Source organism: Oncorhynchus gorbuscha, unplaced genomic scaffold (assembly GCF_021184085.1).
Source record: "Oncorhynchus gorbuscha isolate QuinsamMale2020 ecotype Even-year unplaced genomic scaffold, OgorEven_v1.0 Un_scaffold_7370, whole genome shotgun sequence".
NCBI lineage: Eukaryota > Metazoa > Chordata > Actinopteri > Salmoniformes > Salmonidae > Oncorhynchus > Oncorhynchus gorbuscha.
This window is the reverse complement of record NW_025750766.1, coordinates 1-8,531: the sequence shown is the minus strand read 5'-3', so window position 1 is coordinate 8,531 and position 8,531 is coordinate 1. Positions and strand designations below refer to the sequence as shown.

Below are 8,531 nucleotides of genomic sequence, written 5' to 3'. Positions count from 1 at the left end.
CTGCATCAGTTAAAACACCCTCACCAACAGTTAAAACTCCTCACCAACTAGGCCTCACCAACAGTTAAAACTCCTCACCAACAGTTAAAAACTCCTCACCAACAGTTAAAACTCCTCACCATCAGTTAAAACTCCCTCCAACAGTTAAAACTATCAGTTAAAACTCCCTCACCAACAGTTAAACTCCTCTACCATCTCTCCCTCACCATCAGTTAAACTCCCTCACCAACAGTTAAAACTCCTCACCATCAGTTAAAACTCCCCCCACCAACAGTTAAAACTCCTCACCATCAGTTTGTTATCCCCCAGCAGTTAAAACTACCAACAGTTTGTTATTGTAACAATACACAAGATACTGATACTATTTATATTTATTCTGAGTATTGTGTAACTTGTATATTACACTAGGCTGAACTACACTCAATGGATTTTGTAAGAAGATACATTCAGAGCTGTAATTTAGATTTTGTAAATACTTTTCTATTCCACATTTTAAAGCATTTCACTATTTTGTGGTCCCCTTTCACCTTATACTGGTATCAGAAGTCTGATGGCACTATGGTGTGATAAGAGCGTCAGCTAAATGAACTAAATATATATGTATGTGTAAAATGAACAATTGCAAAGCATGCAGAGTATTATTCTAATGAGGATGCAGAGTATTATTCTAATGAGGATGCTGGGTATTATTCCAATGAGGATGCAGAGTATTATTCTAATGAGGATGCAGGGTATTATTCCAATGAGGATGCAGAGTATTATTCTAATGAGGATGCAGAGTATTATTCTAATGAGGATGCAGAGTATTATTCTAATGAGGATGCTGGTATTATTCTAATGAGGATGCTGGGTATTATTCTAATGAGGATGCAGAGTATTATTCTAATGAGGATGCAGAGTATTATTCTAATGAGGGTGCAGAGTATTATTCTAATGAGAATGCAGAGTATTATTCTAATGAGGATGCAGAGTATTATTATAATGAGGATGCTGAGTATTATTCTAATGAGGATGCAGAGTATTATTCTAATGAGGATGCAGAGTATTATTCTAATGAGCACACAGAGTATTATTCTAATGAGCACGCAGAGTATTATTCTAATGAGGATGCAGAGTATTATTCTAATGAGCACGCAGAATATTATTCTAATGAGGATGCAGAGTATTATTCTAATGGGGATGCTGTATTATTCTAATGAGGATGCTGAGTATTATTCTAATGAGGATGCAGAGTATTATTCTAATGAAGATGCTGAGTATTATTCTAATGAGCACGCAGAGTATTATTCTAATGAGGATGCTGAGTATTATTCCAATGAGGATGCAGAGTATTATTCTAATGAGGATGCTGAGTATTATTCTAATGAGGATGCAGAGTATTATTCTAATGAGGAGGTGGAAACACTGGGGAGGTAGATACACCGGGAGGTAGAAATACCGGGAGGTAGAAACACCGGGAGGTAGAAACACCGGGAGGTAGAAACACTAACACCAGGGAGGTAGAAACACCGGGAGGTGGAAACACCGGGGAGGTAGAAACACCGGGGAGGTAGAAACACCGGGAGGTAGAAACACTACACGGGAGGTAGATAACACCGGGGAGGTGGAAACACCGGGAGGTAGAAACACCTGGGGAGGTAGAAACACCACCGGGGAGGTAGATACACCGGGGAGGTGGATACACCGGGGAGGTGGATACACCGGGGAGGTAGAAACACCGGGGAGGTAGAAACACCGGGGAGGTAGAAACACCGGGGAGGTGGAAACACTAACACCGGGGAGGTGGAAACACTGGGGAGGTAGAAACACCTGGGAGGTGGAAACACCGGGGAAGTGGGAACACTGGGGAAGTGGGAACACCGGGGAAGTGGGAACACTGGGGAAGTGGGAACACTAACACCGGGGAGGTGGAAACACCGGGGAAGTGGGAACACTGGGGAGGTGGGAACACTGGGAAGTGGGAACACTGGGGAAGTGGGAACACCGGGGAAGTGGGAACACTGGGGGAAGTGGGAACACTAACACCGGGGAGGTGGAAACACTGGGGGAGGTGGGAACACTAACACCGGGGGAGGTGGAAACACCGGGGAAGTGGGAACACTGGGGAGGGAACACTGGGGAAATCCTCAGTGGAAATACACCATTACTCCTCCATCCCACGTCAACCGATGTCCTTTCAGCCCGAACACCAACTCTGACTGGAGCCACCGAGGAGGAGGAGGAGCTTATCCCCCTATCGCTCCTCCCACCAGTCTCTCTGACACACACTCACACTGTTCACAGTCTGTCCAAGTGAGGCTCTATAGCTGCTCTGAGACCCCGATGTCCTGAGTGCCAGAGAGATGGCAGATGGACCAGTGCTCTTTACAGCCCCTGTGTGTGTGTGTGTGTGTGTGTGTGTGTGTGTGTGTGTGTGTGTGTGTGTGTGTGTGTGTGTGTGTGTGTGTGTGTGTGTGTGTGTGTGTGTGTGTGTGTGTGTTCATACACTGTGTATGTGTGCGTGTCCACTCCTCACTCCGTGTGTGTGTGTGTGTGTGTGTGTGTGTGTGTGTGTGTGTGTGTGTGTGTGTGTGTGTGTGTGTGTGTGTGTGTGTGTGTGTGTGTGTGTGTGTGTGTGTGTGTGTGTCAGCCCCTTGCCGTGCTCTGCCAAAGTGGGCATCTGGTGTGTGGACTATCACAGGGGAGAGAGGACCACAGAAAGAGAAGTCACCCCATCGGCCATCTCTCTCCTATCTCCCTTTCCATTTCTCTCTCTCTCTGTCTCTCTCTCTCTCTCCCTCTCCTTTCCATTTATCTCTCTCTCTCTCTCTCTCTCTCTCTCTCTCTCTCTCTCTCTCTCTCTCTCTCTCTCTCTCTCTCACCTCTCTCTCACTCTCTCTCTCTCTCTCCCTTTACCTCTCTCTCTCTCTCTCTCTCTCTCTCTCTCTCTCTCTCTGTTCCTCTGCCTCTCTGTCTCTCTCTGTCTCTCTCTGTCTCTCTCTGTCGCTCTCAGCTCTCTGAGAGCCAAACCTCAGTTAATCCCAATGAGAGTTACAGACTGTTCTTAGTGTCTAGAGACAGAGGGTCCATCCAGCTGTGTTAGTTTGCTTGTGACGTAGGTAGATAACCTGATCTACTGGCAGGTGTCCACCAAACAACCGCCCCTCTCACTAACCAACTGGCCTACACACAGACAAACACACACACAGACAAACACACACACAGACACACACACACACAGACACACACAGACAAACACACACACACAGACAAACACACACACACAGACACACACACACACACAGACACACACACACACACAGACACACACACACACAGACACAGACACAGACACTCTCTCTCACACAGACACAGACACACACGGTGCCGTTGGCAGGAAGCGTAGTGGGAGTGACCTTTATTCTGCCCCTCCATTGGGGGTCTGGACTACTTCCAGGTCGCCGAGGGGTCAAACTGGTTCTGGGGCCAGGGAGGGACGCAGGTGCTGGAGCACGACACTGGACAGCTGGGTACAATGTAGTAACAGACCGAGGGAGAGAGAGAGAGAGAGAAACCTCCCTCCACATATACACGCAAACTCACAACACACCATTGAAAACTTATATTTCAGGTCTGATCTGCACCAGTCAACACCAGTCTCTCTCATTCCCTCTCTCCCTGCCTGCCAGACCCAGACCTGGTCCTCCAATACAGAAGAATGCCCAAGGTAAGGTTTTGATTATCACTAAACCTTGTGTGTTAACGGCTGTCCTGTGCCGTGAAATTGCACTTCTTATAAATGCCAGTTTCCCCTCAACTTTACAGCCTGACAGACACACACACACACGCACACACACACACACACGCACACACACACACACACACACACACACACACACACACACACACACACACACACACACACACACACACACACACACACACACACACACACACACACACACACACACACACACACACACACACACACACACACACACATACACACACACACACACACACACACACACACACACACACACACACACACACACACACACACACACACACACACACACACACACACACACTACGGCCTGGCGGAATAATCCTGTCCAAAGCACAGAATGTGTTTCAGACAACAGAACACTGTGTTAATAATAGACTCTTCGTCCCAAATGGTATCCTATGCCCTATATAGTGAACTACTGTTGACCAGGGCCCAATGCCTATATAGTGAACTACTGTTGACCAGAGCCAGATTGTAAGTCGGGTGCCAATTGGGACCGAACAGACACAGATCTGGCCAGGAGAAAAGGAAAGCAACAAAAGTTTATTTTCAAATATACTGCAGCCAAACTGCACATACCTGACGAGTAGGATGTGTGTGTGTGTGTGTGTGTGTGTGTGTGTGTGTGTGTGTGTGTGTGTGTGTGTGTGTGTGTGTGTGTGTGTGTGTGTGTGTGTGTGTGTGTGTGTGTGTGTGTGTGTGTGTGTGTGTGTGTGTGTGTGTGTGTGTGTGTGTGTGTGTGTGTGTGTGTGTGTGTAATAATGAATGAATCAAATGATTGATGGACCCGTCTATCTGTTTCTTCACCATTCTGTCTCTCTGTGTCTTAGTCATGAAGTCCTGTCCTCCTCCTTCCTTGGATAATAAAAAACTAATGAAAAACTCCTACAATGAAGAAAAAAAACCTCCCTACATTAAAATGTCACTCTACAATAACAATCGACAATTCATACTACTAATTTAAAGCTTATGGTAGAACAATGAATAGAGTTATGGGAGACACTGTAGACATACAGTAAAAAAAAACAAATTCTCCTGGCCAGTACGGGTATCGAACCGCGACCTTCGCGTTATTAGCACGGCGCTCCCAGCTGAGCTAACCGGCCTTAGATAATCCAAGCAAAATAACCGAGAGGTTACACCCATATGTGGGTGTGGACAGAGCAGATTGATATACAATGGCTACATTCTACCATTAGAGGCAGAGAAAGTAAACAAATTCCAGCCCCAGTTCCCCTTCCATTTCTGTACATCTTTATTTGAACTTTTCTGCTGCTGTTGAGACACAGTTCGATCCTCCTTGGGGCACTACTTGATTGAGTAAATAAAACACTAAACAATCACAATACAGTAACTAAACTAATCACAATGATAACTGTATTTAAACAATCACAAATACCGTGGCTTTATGACTAAACTAGTAACAATGCAGTAACTGTGTCTAAACAAATCCACAATGCAGTGACTGTGATAAACAACCACAATACAGTAACTATGACTAAAAAATCACAATACAGTAACTAAACAACCAGAATACAGTAACTATGACTAAACAATCACATTACAGTAACTAAACAATAACAATACAGTAACTAATAATAAACAATCACAATACAGTAACTATGACTAAACAATCACAATACAGTAACTAAACAGCCAGAATACAGTAACTATGACTAAACAATCACATTACAGTAATAAACAATAACAATACAGTAACTATGTCTAAACAATCACAATGCACAGTAACTATGACTAAAAACAATCACAATACAGTAACTAAACAGCCCGGAATACAGTAACTGTGACTAAACAATCACATTACCGTAACTAAACAACTACAATACAGTAACTATGTCTAAACAATCACAATGCAGTAACTGTGACTAAACAATCACAATGCAGTAACTAAACAGCCAGAATACAGTAACTATTACTAAACAATCACATTACAGTAACTAAACAATCACAATACAGTAACTGTAATGAAACAATCACAATACAGTAACTATGACTAAACAATCACAAATACAGTAACTAAACAATCACAATAATGCAGTAACTAAAACAATCACATTACAGTAAACTAAACAAATCACAATACAGTAACTATGACTAAAACAACCACAATACAGTAACTAAACAATCACAATACAGTAACTTGACTAAACAACCACAATACAGTAACTATGACTATACAACCACAATACAGTAACTATGACTAAAAACAATACAGTAACTATGAACTAAACACCCACAATACAGTAACTACTAAACAATCACAATACAGTAACTAAACAATCACAATACAGTAACTATGCCTAAACAACCTCAATACAGTAACCATGACTAAACAATCACAATACTACAGTAACTACATTTCTCAAACAATCACATTACAGTAACTAAACAATCACAATGCAGTAACTATTACTAAACAATCACATTACAGTAACTATGACTAAACAACCACAATACAGTAACTATGACTAAACAACCAAAATACAGTAACTATGACTAAACAACCACAATAGAGTAACAATGACTAAACAACCAAAATACAGTAACCTCATGGCTAAACAACAAAATACAGTAACTATGACTAAACAACCACAATACAGTAACTATGACTAAACAACCACAATACAGTAACTATGACTAAACAACCCCACAATACAGTAACTGACTAAACAGCCGCAATACAAAGTAACTATATCAAAACAAAACAACACAAATACAGTAACTAAACAAATCACAATACAAAAAGAATAACTATTCTAAACAACCACAAATACAGCAACTGTGACTATACAAACCACAATACAGTAACTATGACTAAACAATCACAATACAGTAACTATGATAAACAATCACAATACAGTAACTAAACAATCACAATATAGTAACTATTACTAAACAATCACATTACAGTAACTAAACAATCACAATACAGTAACTATGACTAAACAATCACAATACAGTAACTAAACAATCACAATATAGTAACTATTACTAAACAATCACAATACAGCAACTATGACTAAACAACCAAAATACAGCAACAAAAAACAACCAAAATACAGTAACTATGACTATACAATAACAGTTGGAGCTCAGTACCTTGAAGGGGTGTCAGCCGGAGCAGTGGAGGCCTGGAGCCCTGGAGTAAGGTTAGGTTTTGGGTTAAGGGTTAAGGTTAGGGTTTGGGTTAAGGGTTAAGGTTAGGTTTTGGTTAAGGTTGGCGTTAGGGTTTTGGGCTAAGGCCGTTAAGGTTAGGTTTTGGGTTAAGGGTTAAGGTTAGGGTTTTGGTTAAGGTTAGGTTTTGGGTTAAGGTTAGGTTTTGGGTTAAGGGTTAAGGTTAGGTTTTGGGTTAAGGGTTAAGTAAGAGTTTTGGGCTAAGGGTTAAGGTTAGGTCAGCCATGTTGCTGCTAGGTTTTTGGTTTAGGTTAAGGTTAGGTTTTTGGTTAAGGGTTAAGGTTAGGTTTTTGGTTAAGGGGTTAAGGTTAGGTTTTGGGTTAAGGGGTAAGGTTAGGGGTTTTGGGTTAAGGGTTACAAGAAGGTTTTGGGTTAAGGGTTAAGGTTAGGTTTTTGGTTAAGGGTTAAGGTTAGGTTTTTGGTTAAGGGTTAAGGTTAGGTTTTTGGTTAAGGGTTAAGGTTAGGTTTTTTGGTTAAGGAGTTATGGTTAGGTTTTGGGTTAAGGGTTAAGGTTAGGTTTTGGGTTAAGGGTTAAGGTTAGGTTTTGGGTTAAGGGTTAAGGTTAGGTTTTGGGTTAAGGGTTAAGGTTAGGTTTGGGTTAAGGGTTAAGGTTAGGTTTGGGTTAAGGGTTAAGGTTAGGTTTTGGGGTTAAGGGTTAGGTTAGGTTTTGGTTTAGGTTAAGGTTAGAGTTAGAGTAAAAGAGAACAGGTTAGGTTAAGTGGTTATGGAAAATAGGATTTTGAATGGGATTGAATTGTCCCACAAGGTTAGCTGTACAGACTGTGTGTGTGTGTGTGTGTGTGTGTGTGTGTGTGTGTGTGTGTGTGTGTGTGTGTGTGTGTGTGTGTGTGTGTGTGTGTGTGTGTGTGTGTGTGTGTAAATAGCGAATGAATCAAATGATTGATGGACCCCGTCTATCTGTTTCTTCACCATTCTGTCTCTCTGTGTCTTCGTCCATGAAGTCCCTGTCCTCCTCCCTTCCTTCCTTGGATAATAAAAGACCAATGAAAACTCACAATGAAGAAAAAAACCTCTACATTAAAAATGTCACTCTACAATAACAATCGACAATTCATACTACTAATTTAAAACGCATATGGTAGAACCCAATGAATAGAGTTATGAGACACTGCAGATATTCATAGTAAAATGTGGAAAAAAATATTGTGGCCAGTACGGGTATCGAACCCGCGACCTTCGCGTTATTAGCACGACGCTCTAACCAACTGAGCTAACCGGCCTGAGATAACACCCACACTACAGAACAGGAATACACCCATATATGGGTCTGGAGGTGGTCACTCATCTGCAATGTCGACATTCTACCGTTAGAGGGCAGAGAACGTAAACAAATCCAGCTCAATTCCAAGGACTCCCTTCGACACTGTCAATGATCAACACTATGGCTGTATCTCTTTCTCTATAGTTGGAGTTGACTGTCAGTCCTGTACATCTGATCCTGAATACATACTGTGTTGTAACACCCCTCTCCATAGTCTGAACAGTGATCATTGATTTAAAAATATAAAAAACTACTGGCCAGTACGGGTATCGAACCCGCGACCTT

General features: G+C 42.0%; 1 non-coding gene across 1 annotated transcript; it reads right to left on the bottom strand.

Moving 5' to 3' along the window:
- Positions 1-8,131: 8,131 nt before the first annotated feature.
- trnai-aau lies at positions 8,132-8,205 on the bottom strand. The gene has a single exon. It is a non-coding gene; the product is annotated as a tRNA-Ile (tRNA).
- Positions 8,206-8,531: the final 326 nt, after the last annotated feature.